The sequence below is a fragment of the Natator depressus genome, chromosome 19 (genome assembly GCF_965152275.1).
Source record: "Natator depressus isolate rNatDep1 chromosome 19, rNatDep2.hap1, whole genome shotgun sequence".
Taxonomy (NCBI): domain Eukaryota; kingdom Metazoa; phylum Chordata; order Testudines; family Cheloniidae; genus Natator; species Natator depressus.
This window is the reverse complement of record NC_134252.1, coordinates 11,278,047-11,293,737: the sequence shown is the minus strand read 5'-3', so window position 1 is coordinate 11,293,737 and position 15,691 is coordinate 11,278,047. Positions and strand designations below refer to the sequence as shown.

Here is a 15,691-nt window from a genome sequence, read left to right as displayed (position 1 = left end):
TTCCACAGAACATTAGATTTAATAAATTCAGGTATGCACAGCCCCGGTGATCAAATGACAACAAATACTAGGTCAATTTTCTGGTATATTTCATTTTGGACAATGTTACTTAGGTATCCCTACAAAATAGCCAGTTTATATTTCTGCCTCTCCTAGTAGCTTGCTAGTATCTTGGAACTTATCTTTAGCCTTGAGTACAGCATGGATGTCTTACCAGAATGTAGTTTGAACTACACTAAGCTTTTGTTCACTTCAGCTCTCCAGTGTATTCTGCGTTCCTTAACATTTGGACTGTTTTCTAAGGAATGTTTTCCTCCTTTAAAGAGTCACTATCATGACAAAAACCCTATTTTTTTCTTACCCATCACTAAAATTTCAAGCTATTGAAACTTACTTTAAAGATTTAGTTTGCCCAAGTTTCATGTCATAACTACTCCTGTCGCTTATGAAGAGGATGGAAATTAGTTTCCATTGCTCATATAATGCATCAACAATTTGGTTACTCATACAGCAGGGGGATGGTCAAACCCTCACCAAAAACTATTTCATTCGAGTCATATAATGCCATAGGTATTCATGAGAGACAAGGTGGGTGAAGTCATATATTTTCTTGGACCAATTTCTGTTGGTGAGAGAGACAAGTGTTTGATCAACACAGAGCTCTTCTTCAGGCATTCATGGCATTTTACAGAGAAATAAAAATGTAGGTCTCGGTCACTTACAGTATTAGCAGAAATATTTTCATTAAGTATTACTAATGCTATGTTTTGTAACAAAAAGTTGGTAAACCCTACACTTTGGGCCTGATAATGACCTCTTAAAAGCTCACCCTGGGCAATCTGGTGGCTAGGAGCCCTATTAAGAAAGTTGCCAAGCAAGGTTGCTTCATAAATCCATCAACCACATCCGCTGGAATTTTCATCAGCCAGTTTGGCATCAAGGAAGCCTCAGATTGGTCCATTTAGTCCTGACGAGTTGATACCACTGGAGATGAAAGAGTTAATCCCCAGACATCCAAGGACACAGGGAGAGCCCAAGTGCATACAGCTATTTGTATGAAACACGAGAAGTCATCAGGTGTTCCTGGAGTTTCACTCTGAGTGAATGGAACATTTAACCAGTCACGTCACTGAACGATAGATCAAGATCCAAGCACCACTGTTTAAAACCAATTCCTTTATTGGTCATACCACTGAACCCCTCAGTCAGTGTCCATAAGATTCTTTATGAAGAAATACTGCAGACTCCCCTTAACACAGTACACATGGGACCTTACCTCCCAACCTCCCACCCTCTCCTAGTACCTAAAATGCAGTCTGACCTGGATTGGGGAGCCCACTGGAACATTTCTATTTCTTTCCAGTTCACATCTCTGACTTTTTTCCTGTTTTACTAAAGCTTTGTCTAGACTAGGAGTATGGGTATGCTGTTAGAACACATCAGCTAGTGATCTACAAGTCCAGTGTAGACACGGGCGAGCGGCAGACACCACTGATTCGGGTCAACTTAATGTACCATCTCGACACACACCATAAATCATTTGAAAGCTTATGTCTATTTTAAGATGAGGTATGACGTGGTGCTGCCAAGCGGTGCCACTACTACAGAAATAACACATTAAAATGATCACTTTGAAATATTTGCATGTTTCTGTCAGTTTAATGACTCCATGCATTATTTCAAGACATAAAATTGGATTTGTGACCTTAAAGCATCACAACAACCATTTAAAGGGTGAAATAAACTCTAATAATAAATTTGTACAGGTATCATGGACATTTAGTAGCACTGGTGACATTTCTAGACAACATCACTATCTTGTTCACCATTATGATCTCTGTGGAGAGTGCATGGGTTACTGTTAAACACTATGCACTCTGCAATTGAGCGGCACCTTCTTTGAATGTCTTCTGAAGGATGATACTCACTGCTGACTGAATTATGTGCCTCTTTATCTATCAGCCGAAGGACAAATTCCTGCACCAACTGGGGCACAAAAGTAGCTGGTCTCTGAAAATTACAATCACCTGTCTTTGGATAATATTCTGAGGCTTTCACTTTGGCTATTTCAGACCGAAGGATTGAAGCAGCATTATACAAAATCACTTGTTCGTTTGAAAGCCGATGATCAGGTTCACTCGCCGGAAGCCCATCCAAAAAACACTTGGATGATTTAAGGGCCTGCTTCAGATTACTAGAAGCTTGGATAGCATCAGCTAATGTTACTATGCTGCATAGAACAATGGTAGACTTGCCTTGTCCGTGCTGTGCATGGAATGAAATTGCAGACCCATAGTGTTTTACTAATCTTGCCTGTAATTTGCTACTGGAATAGCTTGCGGTTTCTATCTCTGAGGGAAGTAGGGCTTTGTATCTTTGAAGCAGCTTGGATAGGAGAAGAGCTTTCTTGTTGTCCATAAGATCATTGTCTATCTCGTCAATCAGCTGATAAAATGCAACGTCATAAGGTGACTGTATTGTTGCAGTGCAACTTGATTGTTTTGCTTTAAGATTGGTTTTACTCAAGTAGGAAGAAATGCATGTTGAGTGATAAACGGCCTCCTTAGCAATCAAGTCTTCCACCGATACTCTGCGCATCATGTCAGCATCTCCTCTTTGAAGCGCCGCCTCCCTCAGATTGGCTGCTCTCTCAAATGTTCCTATTCTATGAAGTTTCTTGTCTTTCTTATGTGTTTTTCTTAGGCAAACAACGCAACAGGACCAATCGCTGGAGGATGTGCTTAAACCAGTGGCTACAGACTCGGATGAGCATGCTGCTCTCTGATCAGATTCAGAGTTGGTTTTCCTCCCTGGGTTCAGCATAACTCTGACATGTGCCAAATTCGACTTGCTTGTGTATTTCTGAAAGCAACCCCTGTGGTAGAGTATTGGTGGCACAGCGTCTAAACTAAAAAACTCACCCAATAGCCGCCAGTACAATTCATCTGTCCTGGCTTCTGCTGCCAGCATCACAGAGTTCTGGCCAGCACTGGTGGCTTTTGACAGTTTTGTATTCTTTTGATTTTCTTGACAAACAACACATTTTTCAAAGTTTGTGGACAGTCTTTTTTTCTTTGATCTAAGCTTTAAGGGGCTTGTATCCTCCATGTCTTCACATACTGTAACTGCCCTGTAGAGTTAAAATTCCCAAAGTATATTGTTAGCATTACTCACCACTACCACCATTTTTCATTTTCTACAAGTATATAGACTTGTGCTAACTTGGATCTACGTTAATAGAAAAATTGCCAGTTTTGCTTAGTGAGCACTTGGACTGAAGCTCCACCGAAGCTGTGGATTGTCATCTCTAAGCCTAATACTGACCTGTGCATAAGTGTCACTGAATAAAAAAAACTAATTTCTAGAATATTTCAAAGACTAGTACTGCACACATATGCAATTACAGAGTAAAACCTTCTGCCAGGCAGACTAGATGCTACATTGTATGTACACAAGCTTACTAATGAAGCAGCATTAAATTATGAATTCATACACATTTATATAAGATCGTCCATACTGGGTCGGACCAATGGTCCATCTATGCCAGTATCCTGTCTCTGGCAGCAGCCAGTGCCAGATGCTTCAGAGGGAATGAACAGAACAGGGCAATTTCGAGTGATCCATCATCCCCTGTCCTCCAGTCCCAGCTTCCGGCAGTTTGGGGTTTAGGGACATCTGAAGCCTGAGGTTGTGTCCCTGACCATCTTGGATAATAGCCATTGATGGGTCTAGACCCCCCCTGAACTTATCTAATTCTTTTTTGAACTGTTATACTTTTGGCCTTTACAACATCCCACAGCAATGAGTTCCACAGGTTAACTGTACATGTGTGGAATTTAAGCGGGTGACTCCTAGCTCTTGTGTTATGTGAAGGGGTAAATAACGCTTTCCTATTCACTCTCTCCACCCCGTTTACGATTTTATAGACCTCGATCATATCCCCCCCTTAGTCATCTCTTTCCCAAGCTGAACAGACTGTCTTTTTAATCTCTCCTCATATGGAAACTGTTCCACCCCCATCATTTTTGTTGTCCTCGCCAATTCTAATGTAGCTTTTTAGAGACAGTGTGACCAGAACTACGTGGGAGTACCAATGGAATGATAAAGTGGCATGATGGTATTTTCTGTTTTATTATCTCTCCCTTTCATAGACTACCACCTTTCATAGACTATCAGGGTTTGAAGGGACTAGTCCAACCCCCTGCTCAAAGCAGGACCAATCCCCAGTTTTTGCCCCAATCCCTAAATGGCCCCCTCAAGGATTGAACTCACAACCCTGGGTTTAGCAGGCCAATGCTCAAACCACTGAGCTGTCCCTCCCCCCTAGATTCCCAACATTCTGTTCGCTTTTTTGGCTGTCACTGCACATTGAGCAGATGTTTTCAAGATCTCTTTCTTGAGTAGTAACAGCTAATTTAGACCCTACCATTTTATATGTATAGTTGGGATTATTTTTTCCAATGTGCATTACTTTGCATTTATCAACACTGTATTGCATCTGCCATTTTGTCATTCCTTTTGAAATTCTGTGCAGTCTGCTTTGGACTTACCTATGTTCAGTAATTTTGTGTCATCTACAACTTTTACCACCTACCTGTTCCAAATCATTTACCAATATGCTGAACAGCACAGGTCCCAGTACAGATCCCCGAGGAAAGCCACTATTTATGTCTCACCACTGAACACTCATCATTTATTCCTACCCTTTGTTTTCTTTTAATCAGTTAAATGAAGGAGTCCAGTGGCACCTTAAAAACTAACAGATTTATTTGGGCGTAAGCTTTCGTGGGTAAAAAACCCCACTTATTCAGATATATCCACAAAAGCTTATGCCCAGATAAATGTTTGTCTTTAAGGTGCCACCGGACTCCCGATTGTCTTTGTGGATACAGACTAACACAGCTACCCCTCTGATACTTTTAATCAGTTACTGACCCATGAGAGGTCCTTCTCACTTATCCTATAGAACTGTAGAAGTGTAAGACTGGAAGTGGCCTCAAAAGTTCATCTAGTCCAGTCCCCTGCACTCAAGGGAGAATTACATAATAGCTACACCATTCCTGACAGATGTTTGTCTGACCTGTTCTTAAAAACCTCCAATGATGGAGACTCCCCAACCTCCCTAGGCATTCTGTTCCAGTGCTTAAACACCCTGACAGGACTGTTCCAACCTATACCCACCCTCACCTCAATTTAAGCCCATTGCTTCTTGTCCTAGCCTCAGAGATTGAAAACAATTTCTCATCCTTCCTCTTTGTAACCTTTTACATACTTGAAAACTGTTCTGTCCCGCCTCAGTCTTCTCCTCTTCAGACTGAACAAACCCAATTTTGTCTGTCTTTCCTCACAGGTTGTTTCCTAGACCTTTAATCAGTGTTGCTACTCTGGACTTTCTCCAATTTGTTTACATCTTTCCCGAACGGTGGTGCAGAGTTTGACACAATACTCCAGTTGAGGCCTTATCAGTATGGGGCAGAGCAGAAAACACTCCTGCTGATATATCCCAGAATGATGTTTGTTTTTGCAATAGTGTTACACTGTTGGCTCACGTTTAGCTTGTGGTCCCCTGTAACACCCCCAGTACCCCTTCCCAGGCAGTCATTTCACATGTGTGCAATTGATTGTTCCTTCCTAAGTGGAGTACTCTGCATTTTTCCTTATTGAATTTCATCTTCTATTTCAGACCATTTCTCCAAATCATTTTCAACCAAAGCACTTGCAACCCTTCCCAGTTTGGTACCATCTGCAAACAAAGATACTGAATAGAACCAGCTCCAGGAGCAATCCCCGTGGGACTCCACTCAATGTGGCCTTCCAGCTTGACTGAACTACTCCTCTCTGGGAACAGTTTCCCAACCACCATATGCACCCACTTCACAGGGGCGCTATCTACACTATATATGCTTAAGAGCCTTTGGTAAGGGACCTTGCCAAAGGCTTTCTGAAAGTCCAAGTACACTGTATCTAGTGGATCACCTTTCTCCTTCAAAGAATTGTAATAGAGTGGTGTGGCATGATTTCCCTTTAGTAAAGTCCTGTTGACTCTTTCCCCCGTAACATGTGTATGTGACACAAATATGTCCTTACCATAGTTTCAACCAACCTGCCTGGTACTGAAGTTAGGCTTGCTGACCTGTAATTGCCAGCATCACCTCTGGAGACTCTAAAAAAAATAAGTCTAACTATCCTCCAGTCATGTGGTACAAAAGCAGATTTTAGTGATCTTTCCCTACTGATTCTTCAATCTGGGACAATTCTTCAGATCTGTTACCTAAAGAGGAATGGCTGGGGTGCACGGATCTCCCCTAAATCATCTGCAGTCAAAACCAACAAAATTCATTTAGCTTCTCTGCAATGGTCTGGTCTTCCTGGAGTACTCCTTTAGCACTTCAGGCTTCCCACTTCTGTACTTAAAAGAATCTATCTTCACTGGGGGACTGGCCTGGTCAGCCAATTTCATTGGAAAATCGGAGATATTCACCATTTTCACTTGATGTTAAGCAGCTTCATCATTCCTGATGAAATGATTTACCTATGCAAACCCAATAAAAGTCTTAATACATTAGGTAGGTTAGATCCATAGATACCACACTAAGATGTTGCAATGAACAGTAAAAACCAGAGTCAGGCTTGTTGAAGTGTTTCTGGAACTGTGCAAAATCTGACAATGTTGTAACTGTGTTAGTCCCAGGATACTGAAACAAGGTAGATGAGGTAATTTTTCTTGGACCAACTTCTGTTAGTGAAAGAGAAGCTTTTGAGCTACACAAGCCTCATTTCAAGACTATGTAGCTCAAAAGCTTGTCTGTTTCACCAAGCAGAAGCTGGACCAAGAAAAGGTTCTCTCACCTACCTCATCTCAAAAATGAGACTTGTTTAGGTACCATTGTTTCACTCACCTACAGGCTAACAGCAATGCTTGACAACTCTACATCTAAATATAAGCTTTCAAATGATCTATGCTGTGGGTGAGTACATTAAACTCACTTTGGAGAATTGCCACACACTTAACGAGGCATGTACTAAGCTGAATTAAAGCCTAGGCTGTATTTAGTGCAGTTTAACATATTTAGGCAATAGTCAATGGCATTTTTAGAATGTGTTATCCCAGGGGTTCTCAACCTCTCTCTTTTGGAGGCCTCCACAAAATGATATAAAAAGTCCATGGTCCAGCTGTGCCACAATTGGTTTTCTGCACAAAAAAGCCAGGGCAAGCATTAAGGGGGAGCAAGTAGGGCAATTGCTTAGGGCCCCCACAAAGCTATGTTGCTCAAGCTTTGGCTTCAGCCCCACGTAGCATGGCTTCAGCTTTCTGCCTCGGGCCCCACCCAAGCAAGTAACTCTGGCCCTGCATGGTGGCCCCTCTGAAACCTGCTCACAGCCCCCCCAGGAGGTATGGACCCCTGGTTGAGAACCACTGTGTTATCCAACATGGTGTAACACCACCCATAATAACCCTTGTCTAGGCAAACCTGAGTTAAGTCTACACTGACAAAAATAAGACATGCGACTCACCACGAGTAGTAGCAATTGTGGAAAATGTAGTGAGAGCAGGTTACAGAACATGGTGAGCTGAAATGTTACACACACGTGAGTCCTCTCTATATGAATTTCCACCACTAATGCCACCAGTGGGATCTACACCTGGGGGGGTATCTGTGGCAGGGTGAATTGATTTAAATCAAGGCAATTTAAAGCATGATTTAAATCACCGATTTTAACCAATCTTTCCATTTGTATTTCAGTTATTTTCTAAAGAAAGTGGATATAACCATTAAAACATGTTGATTTAAAACTAAATAGAAAAGCCTTTACGCCAGATTTGGTCCATCATTTTCGCTAACTAGAACAGTACACGTAAACATGTATTTAAGCAATTATATAGCTTAAAATTCAGATTTTTAGTAATTTATAGTCCATTTTTAGTATGGCAAATGGTGGGTGATAATAAATTGCTTATTTACTAATTAAGTTTATTCGTGATTTGTGTCAAACTGCTTTAAAATGGCAACTGAAATTATTTTAACAAACACACAAAACAGCATACAAAATTTTTATTAAACAAACAAGCCCTTATTACAGTACATGACCTATTGTGCCATATCTATAAAGCTTGACCTCAGAATCAAGATTTTTCCGTTTCTTTCTTTACATTGGAAATCAGCCGGTAAGTTTTTTGATAGACTTATGGATTCAGTATATTTTTTATTAAAATGTTTTTAGACTATTATAAACGTAGGGCTTAACATTTTATATTAAGCTCAGATCTCATTTAACAGAGTGAGACATAATTTAAATAAAAAAATCCAATTTAAATTAAAAAATCATTTTTATCGACCCTGTGAATTATGAAACCAATTTTGCCAAAGTAAACGCAGCCCTACTCCATTTGTCAGGCTACCTGGAGACTACACAAAGCACTAAAGGAGTAGAACTAAAACCAGAACTCTCCTATCCGTGCAAAACGTAACATATGACTACATCTACATTCTTCCTTTACAGAACCTTGTTAAACCTCTGTTCACTAACTCCTCTTGTTTTCTTTAATTTAACCATGAGATCAGAAGTTAGCATACCAGGTGATTAGAATAACTAATCATCCATAAAATAAGGGAATAAAATATAGTACTAAAATACTATCCAGTCAAAAGACTAGGAGACCAGGACATGAATGTGAAGAACTACTGCAGGAATCCTGCTGGAAAATGGATCCAAAAGAGAACTCAAATATGGAACCTGAAAGAGTGAACCCTGTAATCCAGCTGCTTCTTCATTTTACCTGGAGAAAGAATAAAGCTAGACGTCAGTGGTTTTGTTTTATGGGATTTTCCTAGGTATTTTAAACAAAGTTATCAGTGTTAGTGTGAGACAGGAGAATGTCGTGGTTAAAGCCTATGACTAGTCAAGAGACCTGGATTCTATTCCCAGTTTTGACTTACTTCCTGTGCCTTATTTCACACACACCCTCCCTTCCCATAAGTAGTAGGCCAATGTTGATTCTTCACAGGGAATGTAGCAAGGTTTAATTCAGGAATAACCGCAAATCTTGATAAAAATGCATATATGGAGTGCAAATGATTTCCAAAAAGGTAAGGCCATATTGTAGGGATTTCACTCCCTCTTGCCTTGCCATAATATGCAGATTTAAATCATGGCCCTCAACCCCACAGCTATGGGAGACTTTCATAGGCCTCAAGATTCCTGTCTTCCACTGCTCTGTTGCAATACCCAAACTAGGCAGCCCCGTTGTCTTCTCTACTGGAAGTTATGGGAGATTAGGTCACCTTAATCCAGCCTTAACAAATTTAAACACCATGGGAGCCAACTGAGCATACATATTGCAGGGTGTAATCAAAATAATTTAGCCCCACAGTAGTGATCTATGCAGATTCTCATGCTTTTCAGCAAGGCAGGTTTTTTGTAGTTTCAATTTCCTCATAGCAGGTTATAATCTACATTTGAGGACCACACCATGGTCACACAAGTTCAGGTCCCATCTGTCCCTTAGAAGCTACAAGGCTTGAAGGCTAACCTTGTGTTGGTCCAACACAGAGTAATTCCTCTGGATAGCTACAATGAAGTGAAACTTCTATGATAAATTTCAGAGTAGCAGCCATGTTAGTCTGTATTCACAAAAAGAAAAGGAGGACTTGTGGCACCTTAGAGACTAACCAATTTATTTGAGCATAAGCTTTCGTGAGCTGTAGTTTATGCTCAAATAAATTGGTTAGTCTCTAAGGTGCCACAAGTACTCCTTTTCTTTCTATGATAAACTAAGGTACTTTACAATTGATTCCATACAGCTTTTATATACTAATCAACAAAGCTAAAGAGTTTGTGCTAATAAACATCAGCTATGAATTGCAAAAAATCTACATGTCTATGAAGAAGTAATGGACAGTACATTACTCACCTTTTCAACTGATGCAACATAGCACCTGAAGCTAGAACAAAAAAAAAAGTTTTCAGATGAGTTGATAATTCATCCCTCTTATATCAGATTTCCTTACAGTTCACTGAAGTGTGTTAACACTCACATGCACAACCCTGGCAATAAAGAAGCTATCTGACTGATGCAATGTCTCCTGCATGGTTTATCTCCTCAGTCACAGTCCGAGGACTCAGAGAAGCAGTAGGAATATGCAGGCTGCAGACCAGAGGCCCAAGCTTATTCTCCAACGTCGTGGAATGGGACTATACGTCATGGAGCCCGAAGGCCTACGCTCCCGTACGCCACACGGGTAGAGCCAAGAGAGAGCAACTTCTCCGGATGCCCACGTTGGATTGAAATAATGTACTCTAGCACTGTTTTACACTAGTCCATACACCATTGAACTACCCACCCAGTTAGCTTCCCAGATGCTAAACTTTACTGAATTCCGACCCCATCCATGCAGTGGCCCAAAATCCACAATGCAAAGCATGGGTATACATCATGCATCAGTTACACAAATGTACTAGACAGACCTTTGACCAAATGGGCCACACAAAGGCTGTTTTATAAACACTGAAATGGGCTGATGTAGGTGAACCAGAATTCATATCTGATCTATATCAAAACGGAAATTTTTATGGACAAGAACAAAGATCTATAGTCAGTCACCGAAAAGGCAAAAGGACTACAACATAGCTTCTAGATTTCAATTATACAAAACCATATATGCATTGGGAACACTGCTGTAGACACAAGATTTCAAATATACCACTCCACGCTCCCCCAAAAGCCTGATCCTGCAGCCAGACAACAGAGTGCTCCTCTATTGTGAGAAAGTAGGATCACCACCTATGCTTTCTAACAGGGGTGGTTCAGGTTTAGTTAAACTTTGCTATCCTTGATGAGCCTTCTCCATCTCCAGGATTCGATGTTATTTGGGGTAAACTGGGCTACCATGCAGACCCAGCCCAAGTGTGCAAGAAAACAATACTAGGGAGTGGAAGGTATTTATGTACACATAGAAAATTATAAGTCCTCACCTTGTGGACAGGCATCTGCTGCTTGCAAAGCTGCTGAAATAGAACAAGCAAACACATGTTAGAACAACTGAATGAATCCCTGCTCAATCTGCCAATGGAGTTTGATAGGGTTGCAGAACATGGCTTCTCAGAGCGAAGAAGCAATCTGAGTAATGCAATGTCTCCTGCATGGTTTATCTCCTCAGTCACAGTCCGAGGACTCAGAGAAGCAGTAGGAATATGCAGGCTGCAGACCAGAGGCCCAAGCTTATTCTCCAACGTCGTGGAATGGGACTATACGTCATGGAGCCCAAAGGCCTACGCTCCCGTACGCCACACGGGTAGAGCCAAGAGAGAGCAACTTCTCCGGATGCCCACGTTGGATTGAAATAATGTACTCCAGTCCATATGCAATTGAACCACTCACCCAGTTAGCCTCCCACATGCTAAACTTTAATGAATTCTGACCTCATAATGCAGTGCCCGAAAACCCTCAATGCAAAGCATGGGTGTACACCATGCACCAGTTACACAAATGTGTTAGACATACCATGGGTAATGCTATGAAAACTGAACTCTGACCAAATGGACCTCAAGTCTGTTTTATAAACACTGAAGTGGGGTGATGTACATGAACTAGAATTCAAATCTGATCAAAATGGAAATTTGTATGGACCAAAACAAAGATCTAGAGTCAGTCAATGAAAAGGCAAAGTGACTACAACATAGCTTCTAAATTTCAATTATTACACAAAATCATATATGCACCAAATCATCGATTATTAGGGTTGTTAGAGGCCTCAGGAAGTCACCTAGTCCAATCCCCTGCTCAAAGTAGGGCCAATACCAACTAAATTGAGAACACCTGTTGACACAAGATTTCAAATGTACCACTCCACGCTCCCCCAAAAGCCTGATCCTGCAACCAGGCAACAGAGTGCTCCTCTATTGTGAGAAAGTAGGATCACCACCTATGCTTTCTAACAGGGGTGGTTCAGGTTTAGTTAAACTTTGCTATCCTTAGTGAGCCTTCTCCATCTCCAGGATTCAATGTTATTTGGGGTAAACTGGGCTACCATGCAGAGCCAGCCCAAGTGTGCAAGAAAACAATACCAGCAAGTGGAAAAGTACCTTTATGTACAGAGAAAATTGTAAGTCCTCACCTTGTGGACAGGCATGCGCTGCTTGCAAAGCTGCTGAAACAGAACAAGCAAATAACCTGTTAGAACAGCTGGGCCCATGGGGATTGACAGGGCTGCAGAACGTGCCTTCCCAGCGGGAAGAAGCCGTCTGAGGGATACACGGTCTCCTGCATGGCTGATCCCCCCAGGCGCAGTCCGAGGGCTCAGAGCAGCAGCAGGAACCGGCGGGCTGCAGACCAGAGGCCCGGCTTGTTCTCCAACGCGGGGCAAGGGGCCTGCGCTCCCGTGCGCCACACGGGCAGAGCCGAGCGCGCAACCTCTCTCCGGGGGCCTCGTTGGACGCCGGACCCAGGGGGGCCCCCCGGGGGCAGCACGCGGCGCCGCCCCTCCCCTCGCGAGAGGCGCCGGGGGATGGGCCGAGCTTGAGGCCCAGGCTCCAGTCGGTGAGGGCCCAGGCTGCGGCCCTGCCGCCCCTGCAGGGCCCGGGGCTCCTGCCCGGCGTGTGGGGGGTCGCCCCCAATCAGCGAAGCGGGCCCGCGAGCAATCATGATCCCCGCCGGCCGCCGTACGAACCCCCTGGCCCCAGACCCAGCCTCCCCTGGGCAGGAGAGGAATTATGACCCCCCCGGGCCGCCATCCCCTTCTCCCCCCCCAAGCACCCATCTCTGTTGCTTACGCACACGCCCCGCCAAGCCAAGCCAGGCCCGGCCCCGCTCCTGCCACCCACCTCGCTCCGAGGGAAAAGAGCGACAGAGGCGGGGCAACGAGAATTTATAGCACCCAGAGCACGACGGGAAGAGCAGGTCCAGAGCGCATGCGCTGCAGCGGTGAGCCGGAAATGGCAGGGCGGCAGGGCGGGGCTTGCGTTGCGTCCCGTCGTTCGGGGCAGGCCCAGACGCCAACGGCTCCGTGGGTCAGCGACAGGTTGCGGCGCGCGCGCGCTGCGTCATAGCTCTCTGGCCGGGGGCGGAGGCTCCCTGAAGCGCATGCGTACGATCTCGGGCGGGGAAAGGCTTGGGCCTCGTGCGGCCGCTTCTGCCCTCCCAGGGCGGTGGCTGCGGGGAGCCCAGACAGCGCCCCCTGCAGGGCCGCCCTAGACCAGCAGCGGGGGGGGGGGGCTGTGGCAGGCAGGCCCAGACAGAGAGGGGGAGGGGTCACCCTTTGCCTCAGCCAGGGGTTCTGCCAACAAACGTTTTGGGGGCCTCGGGGTGTGGCCGCCGACTCTTGCTGACAAACAGATACGGTGCAGTTACTGGGGGTGGGGGGGTGCTTGGATAATAAAAGATGCTGGGAAAGGTGAAATGTGCATGTTTGTTAATATCACCCAGCCTGGCGCCAGGCTTGGGGGGCTGCTTCTGTTGTTAACAGCAAAAGGGGAAACAGAGCGAAGTCAAATATTTCAGGTATTCCAGCTGCGGATTCATTTTTCACCGACCGAGAACGTTCCGGACCTTTGCAGAATCTCACGGAACCTTCCAGACGTGGAGGACGGAGAACGACACTTTCCTTGAACCGCCGAGAGCGCGGCCCGCCCGCCGCGCCCCCCGCGCGTAGAGAAGGGGCTAAGCAGGGTTCACACGCTACAGCGGTCAGCTCCTGCAAGGCTGTCTCGGGGTGGTCCGCCTAATGGTGATGCACTTCTTGATGTTAGTACATTTCAGTTATCCGTAAAATTAAAGTTTCTGGATCCTCAGAGCGGCGGTTCTCAACGCGTGGCCCGCGGCCCCATCAGCACAGAGCTGCAGCGCACGTGACATCCTCAGGGCCATACAGGTACTATTGGATGCGGATGTGCCCCACCATGGTAAACAGGTTGAGAACCACTGTCTTGGAGCAGTGGTCTCCAAACTTTTTTTGGCCACGCACCCCATCTGTAAAAAATTTTTGAGCATGCACCCCCACTGTATGTATATTTATGTATAAATTATATACATGTATTACTGTACTAATATATTGTGTAAATTATAAAAAATAGAAATTAAAAAACAATGAGATAAAGAAAAAAATATTTTAAAATAATTTATTTTAGTTATTAACGGTACAAAAAACCTTTTTGCTCTCACTAAAAAAAATTAATGTTTTTAGTGAGAGCAATGTGATTGAATATGCTTTATTTTTGAAAATCTTGTTTTAACACTGATACAGCGGGCGCTCAGGGTGGGGTGCGGGGTCTGGGAAGGAGTTAGGGGGTGGGAGGGCGCTCAGGGTAGGGGTGCGGGAGGAGGCTCAGGGCTGGGGCAGGCAGGGGGTGTGGAGAACTTACCTGGGGCAGCTCCTGTTTGGTGCAGGGGGTGTGCAGGTGGCTCTGCGCAGCGCAGCACCACCTCCATGGCCACGATTCTGAGAGCCACGATTCTGTGAGCTGCCCCCCCCCGGCAGGCAGGGCCACCCGGACTGCAGGGGCTTTAGGGGCTTGGGGGCCCTGGCCTGCAGCTCTAAAGCCCCTTTCGGAATGCAGCCCTGAGAGCACGGGCCGGAGGACTCAGGAGGAGCAGGGGCAGCCGTGCAGCCAGCGGCCGGAGAGAAGCGGCGCTTTCCCCTTCAAAGCGCCGCTTCTCTCCGGCCGACTTTCAAGGGGAAAGTGACGCTTCTTTCCAGCCGCTGGCTGCGTGGCTGCCCCTGCTCCTCCACAGGCTGGAGGACTGAGTGCTCCCCCCCCGACGGCACTCCTCCTGCTGCGCCCCGCAATCGATAGACTTGCACATCCCACTTTGGAGACAGCTGTCTTAGAGGAAACTAGTTTTAGTTGCTTACATATGGCATGAATAAATAAATACAGGTTTACAGATCCTAGTGTGCAAATTTATCGTCTTATATGACAGGACTAAAATCATGCCTGCAAATCATGCATCGAAGTCATGAAATGGGCTACAAATGCAATAAAAAATAATTTATTCAGAAGTTTAACAAATGGGTGGGGGGAGGGGTGCCGAAGACGCTCCTCGCCTGGGGCACCATTTGGTCTAGGACCAGCTGCGTAAAACAGGGTAGCGTAGACCAGGCCTAAAGGTTTGGAGACAAAGTCAGCAGTGGAGACCAAAGAGCAAGACGTCAGCAGGCGTCAGAGTAAGGGTGCACTGGCAGAAATCAGTCTCTACTTCATCCCACAGGATTTCAAACAGGTCCCTAAATCCTGTGAGCAGATGGACCTCACTAACCTAATGGTTCTCCCCAGGCCCATTCATATACAAATGCACAGAAGCAAGTGTACTCCAGCTCACAAGCTACCGTAATATCTATGAAAACAGTATTTCATCTTTAAGATTCAAAAGGCCTTAACCTACTATATAGCAACATGGCAGAAATACTATTGCTCTTGAGGGTGGAGGCCAGCAGCCAGCTAGTACACAGTCTGCTGTACAGTGCAGGTGAGAGGACTAGGATAACAACATTCCCTATTCTTACAAACAACATCCTGAGGATCTTCAGTCTAAGGTGGACAGGACCTTAGTCATGGTCTCATCTGACAGACCTGCAAAGAATAAAACCGCACAGAACTTAATTGCTCCTTCTCAAGAGGGATTTGAAGTGGTCCCCATTATTTCTCACCTTCCTGTTAGTGGCACAAAATGAAAGACAAGTTGTTTTGTTTACAA

At 44.7% G+C, this 15,691-nt stretch overlaps 1 protein-coding gene and 2 non-coding genes across 3 annotated transcripts in view; all 3 read right to left on the bottom strand.

Annotated features, from left to right (window-relative positions):
- RCC1 (regulator of chromosome condensation 1) overlaps nucleotides 1-12,146 on the bottom strand; it is a 28,310-nt gene extending 16,164 nt beyond the window's left edge. Inside the window, exons 1-3 of the mRNA XM_074934312.1 lie at nucleotides 12,117-12,146; nucleotides 10,975-11,007; nucleotides 9,914-9,944 (exon numbers count right to left, since the gene is read on the bottom strand). The gene's annotated coding sequence lies outside the window, so the exon portion shown is untranslated. The remainder of the gene's footprint in view (nucleotides 1-9,913; nucleotides 9,945-10,974; nucleotides 11,008-12,116) is intronic.
- On the bottom strand, nucleotides 10,077-10,283 carry LOC141974763 (small nucleolar RNA SNORA73 family). Its single transcript, XR_012635805.1, has one exon. It is a non-coding gene; the product is annotated as a small nucleolar RNA SNORA73 family (small nucleolar RNA).
- On the bottom strand, nucleotides 11,130-11,336 carry LOC141974778 (small nucleolar RNA SNORA73 family). Its single transcript, XR_012635819.1, has one exon. It is a non-coding gene; the product is annotated as a small nucleolar RNA SNORA73 family (small nucleolar RNA).
- Nucleotides 12,147-15,691: the final 3,545 nt, after the last annotated feature.